This window comes from Oncorhynchus mykiss, chromosome 9 (genome assembly GCF_013265735.2).
Source record: "Oncorhynchus mykiss isolate Arlee chromosome 9, USDA_OmykA_1.1, whole genome shotgun sequence".
Taxonomy (NCBI): domain Eukaryota; kingdom Metazoa; phylum Chordata; class Actinopteri; order Salmoniformes; family Salmonidae; genus Oncorhynchus; species Oncorhynchus mykiss.
Genome location: NC_048573.1, coordinates 11,788,269 through 11,797,127, shown reverse-complemented (window position 1 = coordinate 11,797,127; position 8,859 = coordinate 11,788,269). Strand labels below are relative to the sequence as shown.

At 42.1% G+C, this 8,859-nt stretch overlaps 1 protein-coding gene across 1 annotated transcript in view; it reads left to right on the top strand.

Moving 5' to 3' along the window:
- Window positions 1–8,362: 8,362 nt before the first annotated feature.
- Window positions 8,363–8,859, top strand: part of LOC110532912 (acetylcholinesterase-like) — a 29,621-nt gene continuing 29,124 nt past the window's right edge. Inside the window, exon 1 of the mRNA XM_036987330.1 lies at window positions 8,363–8,852. The gene's annotated coding sequence lies outside the window, so the exon portion shown is untranslated. The remainder of the gene's footprint in view (window positions 8,853–8,859) is intronic.

The window sequence follows — 8,859 nt, the reverse complement described above, 5'->3', positions numbered from 1 at the left end:
TGTTCACCCCGCTATCATCCAGAAGGAGAGGTCAGTACAGGTGCATCAAAGCTGGGACTGAGAGACTGAAAAACAGCTTCTATCTCAAGGCCATCAGACTGTTAAACAGCCATCATTAACATTGAGTGGCTGCTGCCAACATACTGACTCAAATCTCTAGCCACTTTAATAATTCAAAATTGGATATGATAAATGTATCACTAGTCACCTAAACAATGGCACATTATATAATGTTTATATACCCTACATTACTCATCTCATATGTATATACTGTACTCTATACCATCTACTGCATCTTGCCTATGCTGTTCGGCCATCGCTCATCCATATATTTATATGCACAGTGGCGTATGGCAGGTCAGCCACCAGGGGGAGTCTCGTCGAGGCCTGATGACAGATGGAGTATACATCACGACGCCTTGGCTCCATCTGCTGGACGTGCCAGGTCTCGACGTGCTCTCCGCCCAGGACTAACTGGGGCTGATCGGGGAGTTGGTTATTAATCAAGGGCTGATTGCTCACCAGCTGTACAAGCCCCATAAAGCTGCCAGAAGGGCAGCACACAGGAGAGGACTGGGGGAAGTAAGGTGACTTCCGTGTAGTTGGAGACGGTGCCCGAGCTAAGATGAGGGAGTTGAGTTTGTGTGCCCCTACAGGATACAGCAAGACCCGGAGCCCAGAAGACGGTATCCCGGAAAGGGTCTCATCGGGGACACCTATCCTTTTCTTTTGATTTATTATTTAATAAACACCCTTGAAAACCGAGCTAATCATACTCTGTCTGTGTCTGATCTGTGAAAACGTCTTGACCAAACCCCCTGGTCTGCCACAGTACATATTCTTAATCATTCCTTTACACTTGTGTGTATAAGGTAGTTGTTGTGAAATTGTTAGATTACTTGTTAGATATTACTGCATGGTCAGAACTAGAAGCACAAGTATTTCGCTACACTCGCATTAACATCTGCTAACCATGTGTAAGTGACCAAGAAAATTTGATTTGATTTGACTCATAGAACAGTGCAAACTGGCTCTACCCAGAATAGAAAGAGGTTAAAGACAGTTTGCACTGTTCTGTGAAAGGAGTAGTACACAGCGTTGTACGAGATCTTCAGTTTCTTGGCAATTTCTCGCATGGAATAGCCTTCATGTCTCAGAACTAGAACAGACTGACGAGTTTCAGAAGAAAGTACTTGTTTCTGTCCATTTTGAGCCTGTAATTCAACCCACAAATTCCAGATACTCGACTAGTCTAAAGAAGGACAGTTTTATTGCATCTTTAATCAGCACAACAGTTTTCAGCTGTGTAACATCATTGCAAAAGTATTTTCTAACGATCAATTAGCTTTTTAAAATGATAAACTTGGATTAGCTAACATATCGTGCCATTGGAACACAGGAGTGATGGTTGCTGATAATGGGCCTCTGTACGCCTATGTAGATATTCTATAAAAAATCTACCGTTTCCAGCTACAATAGTCATTTACAACATTAACAAGGTCTACACTGTATTTCTGATCAATATGATGTTATTTTAATGGACCAAAAACGTGATTTTCTTTCAAAAACAAGGACATTTCTAAGTGACCCCAAACGTTTGAACGGTAGTGTACATTAGTCAAGCAAAGTATAATACACCTACCTATGTGTTGCATTGATGCGTCAACAGTCCAGGTAGTTCTGATGTTCTGTAGTATTTTAGAGAAATATATTATCACAATCAGCGATCCCGATTTAAAAACGGATTTATTGCAGCTACATTGCCAAGCTGTCTGGAACAATGGCAATTCAACCTGCTGTGATCATGAGGAAGTGAAACACAAGTTACATATCGGCTGCCCTAGAATTGTGTGGTACTGTATCCATGGACGTGCATATATAGAATTCCAACTATTAAGCAATTAAATAGGATTTCTGTGTATCTCTGTTTTTTCAGGCCATTATTGTGGATAGGAATTTGGTTGAGGGGCGAGCATTGTGTAAGAGTGACGCCATCTGTCGGAAGACTGTCAACTGTGGGACCTTACATACACTGCATTCGGAAAGTATTCAGATCGCTTTACTTTTTCCACATTACAGCCTTATTCTAAAATGTATTAACTTCATATTTCTCCTCATCAATCTACACACAATACCCCATAATGACGGAGTGAAAACAGGTTTAAAGATTTTTGGGCAAAATTAAAAATGTTTCCATTGATCAGTTTTCAGACCCCTTGCAATGAGATTAGAAATTGAGCTCAGGTGCATCCTGTTTCCATTGATCATCCTTGAGATGTTTCTACAATTTGATTGGTGTCCACCTGTGCTAAATTCAATTGATTGGACATGATTTGGAAAGACACACACCTGTCTATATAAGGTCCCACAGTTGACAGTGCATGTCAGAGCAAAAACCAAGCCATGAGGTCGAAGGAATTGTTTGTAGAGCCCCGAGACAGGATTGTGTTGGGGTACAGATCTGGGGAAGGGTACCAAAACATTTCTGCAGTATTGAAGGTCCCCAAGAACACAGTGGCCTCCGTCATTATTAAATGGAAGAAGTTCGGAGCCACTAAGACTCTTCCTAGAGCTGGCCGCCTGTCCAAACTGAGCAATCGGAGGAGAAGGGCCTTGGTCAGAAAGGTGACTAAGAATCTGATGAGTTCCTCTGTGAAGCCTGGAGAACCTTCCTGAAGGACAACCATCTATGCAGCACTCCACCAATCAGGCATTTATGGTAGAGTTGCCAGATGCAAACAACACCTCAGTAAAAGGCACATAACAACCAGCTCTCAGACCATGAGAAACAAGACTCTCAGACCATGAGAAAAAAGATGATCTGGTCTGTTGAAACCAAGATTGAATTCTTTGACCTGAATGCCAAGCGTCACGTCTGGAGGAAACCTGGAACCATCCCTACGGTGAAGCATGGTGGTGGCAGGGACTGGGAAACTAGTCAGGATCAAGGGAAAGATGAACAGAGCAAAGTAGAAAGAGATCTTTGATGAAAACCTGCTCCAGGCACCTCAGGACCTCAGACCGGGGTGAAGGTTCACCTTCCAACAGGACAATGAGTCCTAAGCACACAGCTAAAACAACACAGGAGTGGCTTCGGGACAAGTCTCTGAATGTCCTTGAGTGGCCCAGCCAGAGCACGGACTTGAACCCCATCAAACATGTCTGGAGATACCTGGAAATAGCTGTGCAGCGGCACTCCTTATCAAACCTGATAAAGCTTGAAAGGATCTGCAGAGAAGAATGGGAGAAACTCCCAAAATACAGGGGTGCCAAGCTTGCAGCGTCATAACAAAGAAGACTCAAGGCTGTAATCTCTGACAAAAGTGCTTCAACAAAGAGTAAGGGGTCTGAATACTTATATAAATGTGATATTTCCGTTTTCCTTTTTTTTGCAAAATTTTCTAAAACCTGTTTTATATATGTCATTATGGGGTATTGTGTGTTGATTTGATGAGGGGGAAAAATCAATTGAATCGATTTTAGAATAAGGCTGTAAGGAAACAAAATGTGGAAAAGGTCTGAATACTTTCACGAATGCACTGTAGACAGGTGTCTGCCTTTCCTGTGTCCAATCAATTTAATTTATCAGAGGTGGACTCCAGTCAAGTTGTAGAAACATCTCAAGGATGATCATGGAAACAGGATGCACCTGAGCTCAATTTTGAGTCTCATAGCAAATGGTCTGAACAATTATGTGAATAAGTCTTGTCTCATCTTGTCTCATCCCTCACTCTGGAGGGGAGAAGGTCGAGAGCCGTGCGTCCTCCGAAACACAACCCAACCAAGCCGCACTGCTTCTTGACACAATGCTCACTTAACCAGGAAGCCAGCTGCACCAAATGTGTCGGAGGAAACATCGTACACCCGGCGACCGTGTCAGCATGCACTGCGCCCGCCCGCCACAGGAGTCGCTTGTGCGCGATGGGACAAGGACATCCCTGCCAGCCAAACCCTCCCCTAACCCGGACGACGCTGGGCCAATCAATTGTGCGCCGCCTCATGGGTCTCCCAGTCGCGGTCGGCTGCGACAGAGCCTGGACTCGAACCCAGAATCTCTAGTGGCACAGCTTGCACTGCGCCACTCAGGAGGCTGAAAATGGGCTTCCTCTATAGAAATAGTTCCTGCCACTCGTTAAATAGTAGAAAGCAGATTATTCAGTCGATGTTCCCATCAGTCCTAGACTATGGTGACGTCATCTATAGGAACACAGCTGACACTTCATTAAAGCCGTCAGATGTAGTTCATCATAGCGCACTGTGCTTTATTATGGCAACAATTTTAGTACTCCTCACTGCATTCTCTACCAGAAAGTTGGTTTGTGGTAGGTTTGGTGTGTGGTTTGATGTCACGTAGGTTGATACATCGCTATGTTTTAATTTGTTATGCCCTTTCACTCTAGTTAAACATTATTACTCAACTTTAGACATAAGAGTTACCATACTTGCTCTAAGGGAAGTCTAACTCTGGAAATGCCTTAGGTCTCTACTGAGTTAGGTAAATAAACTATTCGTTTTATTGAACCATATTTGTGGAACAATCTTCAAAATATTCTTAAATTTGATGTTTGGGTGCCTTTAGGGAATTTGAGAAAGCTGATTTAGGACATTAATACTGATGAATGTGTTAGTTTTTTATGACCGTGTTTTTCTTTCTGCTGCCTTTTTTATATATGTTTTATTCATCTTTAAAAAGACCTTGGTCTCAGTATGACTCCCTGATAAAATAAAGGTTCAATAAATATAATAAATACATAGTCATTGAACACCGGTCATTTTAATAATGTTGACATATTTTATACACTGAGTACACAAAACATTAAGAACACCTGCTCTTTCCATGACATAGACTGACCAGGTGAATCCAGGTGAGAGCTATGATCCCTTATTGATGTCACTTGTTAAGTCCACTTTAATCAGTGTAGATGAAGGTGGGGAGGCAGGTTAAAGAAAGCTGTTTAAGCCTTATGGATTGTGTGTGTCTGACGTTCAGAGGGTGAACGGGCAAGACAACAAATTGAAATGCCTGTAAACGGAGTATGGTCATAGGTGCCACCGGTTTGAGTGTCAAGAATCTTTAATACTATTGGGTTTTTATTTTCAACACCTAAGCAGCCCTCTCATATCATCAGTTTTTCAATAACCCGCTTTACAGAGTGGAATACCTTCAAAAACTAATATTGGACAACTTATAGACCAGCCATACTCAAAGGCGGACCGCGGTCTGGATCCAGATCCAGAACGGGGTCAATACGGACCGCGGATCCCGACTTTTATATTTTTTAATTTAAGAACACAATCAGGCTTTCAATTTATTGCAGTTGAGAGTTGTAATAGTAGAATGCAAAAGGTTCAATTGAGAGAATGTGGTAGTACAGTTCTCCTCTTGTTATGTCATTCACTGACAGATCTTAGATATCTATTTATAATTTCCAGCTGATCAACTAGCCCATGCTAGATACCAGCTGTCTAGGTCTTGTAGTTATTACGATGCCCATTGGGGCCTCAACCCCCAGGGGGCCCACATTGATTTTGTTGACTCACTTAGATATCATAAGACATGACAAAATGTGTAGAATCACAGGAAATTAGCTTTAAAACTGTGAAATGTTCTCTCTGCCCAATGGCAAAATGTGTTGAATTGCAGGAAATGATCTGCAAAACCTTCTTTCTGACAATAAGAGGGGTCTTTTACTCCCCTTGTGTCAGTTACTATTTGTCTTTATGTTAATCATTTTGTCCTCTGCATAGTTGAAGGGTTCATAAGCATTTCACGGTAAAGTCTACACCTGTTGTATTCGGCGCATGTGATAAATGACATTTGATTTGAACAGTTTGGGGTCACATGGGTTGCACGTTTGGGGTTTGTGACTACGCTGATAATGACCATATCCATCCGGACCTTTGCTACCTCGTAAGGTTGTGTGACGGGTAGTTTAGTACCTCTGTTATAGACTTTCAGAAACTAATATTGAACAGGTTATAAACTGTATTTTAGAAACAGCATTAGACTTTCTTAAATTGTATTATCAAACCGGTTAAAGAGTGTAATATTTAACACATTATAAACGTTAATATTGAATAACCTGTGATAAATTGTTATATCGAACAGATGATATATGTTGAAACCGTTATAAACACTTCTAAACTGCAATAATTGGTTTCCTATTGTAAAGTGCCGATCAGCAGAGTAAGCATTCTCACCAGCAGTGATAAACAGGCAGATGATTATCCCAGAGATCCAGGAGCGGCTAATGCTGGTCATGGTCATGATGATGATCGTCTAGGTCCAGGTATCTCTCTCTCTCTACGATGCTTAGTCCTGATCCACTCACTGGTGGATGTACCTCTCTGTCAGAATGGTGTACTGAACGCTACACACACCTGTACTCTAAACACACCTGTCCTCTACACACACCTCTGGCTCCCCCAGGTCTGAATGGCAGGGTTTAGCCTTGGGGTGTCGTGTCCAGTATGTGTCTGTCTAACCCTTGGACCCATTAATGTGTGTGTGTGTGTGTGTGTGTGTGTTCTAACCTACCTGGGTTCATGTAGCCATTTTCATAAGGCGTGTAAGTGTCATAATTTTGCATAATACTTAATGGATTGGAACCAAAAGACTAGGGACAAGATGGGAAGATACTCAGCGCAATCTTCAACCATAAAATAACAAACACTGTTACCAATGCACACATCATCATCACCTCATTTATGTGATTATTGGGTTTTATGCTCTGACAATGGAGGAGTCAGTGACAGTCAGGCAATGTAACTTGGTTGTGTCATGTCAATGATAGCATTGACGCAGGTTATCTGGGCTATTATATCTTCTAATATGGTACTTATGAATACACAAATATGAATTATTAAATCGGGAAGGGTGGGGAAAGTGGTCTATCATCTTCGGATTTTGTGGAAACTGCCCCACAAACACACACACCTATTGTGTCTCTTTGTAGACCCTGGTAGGTTTGTGTTTCCAGTAATCATTAAGCTAATCCAGTAATAATTGTATGCAAAACCTTTGTGTAGAGTTACTGTATCACCTAACACAGACAACAGGAAATAAAGGCAAGTCATGTCTCTGCCAGTAAATACTGCTTCCCTATATAGTTGACCAGTTTTGACCAGAGCATTAAGGGCACTGGTCCAAAGCAGTGCACTGGGAAAGGGTGCCATTTTGGACATAGTTTTTAGTGAGAATGTATGACTCAACGAAAATCTATTAAAATTGGTTTGAACGTTGAACTTAATAATGTTTTGAGATGCTGTTGTGTATCAAGCTAGCCTGCTCTCTGAACCCAAAAGAGCCAAAGTCTCACAATGTAGCATACATTGAAGCATAGCACTACAATAACATCTGCTAAATATGTGTAAGTGACTAATAAAATATGATTTGATTTTAATAATGGATGGGATATGCAGTACAGTGTGTATTCCACCAAGTCACTCTAGGTGATTTAAGAGGTGCGCCTGATAGATCCAACTCCTCCACTATCAAAGCACCGGGGTGCGATTGATTTAATGGACATGAATGGCATCTCCATAACCCTAACTCCCTAAACCCCACCCCTTAACACTCTAAATCCAACATGGGTTTGCTGACCAGTTGTGTCTCTAGATTTTCCCTTCACTTTGGTGATGTAATGAGCGGCAGCCATTTTGAACCAGTAAGCACATCACGCTTCACTTCACTTTATTGCCGTTATCTAACATTTATCACACCGGTATGTCAAGGCTTCATTCAGATCATTCAAGGCAGTGTAATAGGTTTATACTTTTACTATCTGTCTCTCTGACACTTAAACTGAAGAAGACATGTTTGGTTTAGACCTGGGAACTCATTTATAAAATGTTCTTAGTTTTTATACTACATTTAGAAGGCTTTTATAACTTCTCCATGTATAGCCAAGTACATTGATCTTCATCATGTAAGTTCTATTGGGGTAGTGTGTGTGTGTGTGTGTGTGTGCGTGCGTGCGTGTGCTGATTCCAGGTGCACCAAACAAAAAATATGAACTGGAGGTAGGTGGCATCAATATGTGTGACCTGTTGCCACAAGAAAAGGGCAAACAGTAAAGAACAAACACCATTGTAAATATAACCCATATTTATGTTTATTTATTTTCCCTTTTGTACTTTCATTATTTGCACATCATTACAGCACTGTTTATAGCCATAATATGACATTTGAAATGTCTCTATTCGTTTGGAACGAATGTTTATTGTAAAAAAAATAGGTTTATTTCACTTTTTGTTTATGATCTATTTCGCTTGCTTTGGCAATGTAAACACGTTTCCCATGCCAATAACGCCCCTTGAATTGAGAGAGGGGCAGTGGGGCTTCTCGCGAGACTTCCTCTGAGTAGCCTACTACTTTTCTTTTTTTTTTCATTTGTGGAGCGCTTTATCAGCGGCAGTCTCCCCCGCCGTCCTAACAGCACAGTAAGGGGTCACTACCCCCACTCAATACAGAGAGAGAGAGACGGGCACAAACACCTAGGGCTGACAGCAAAGCAGCGAAGACCGTAATTAAACCGCGCGTCTTTGCTCCCCGACCAGAAACCCTCACTCACCCTCTAACTGTGCCGAGGACACTGGGTTTAACTTCGTCTAAATAGGTTGACAGGGCGAGGATCGCTTGTCTCCCAGGGGATTCTGCGAAACAGCGTCTTTAGCCGGGTTGGACCCACTAGGCTACTAACTAGCCAGGGAAGGTCAAACGCACAGCCTGAGCCCAGTGGCGCGCTCGGTTCGGCTCGAGCTCAGTGCGTGCAGCAGCTGCTGTCTGTCCTTTTATAGACATTCTGCTGGAAATGACACGATCTAGCCTCGCTCCTCTGTCATTCTCGTCGGTGAGTG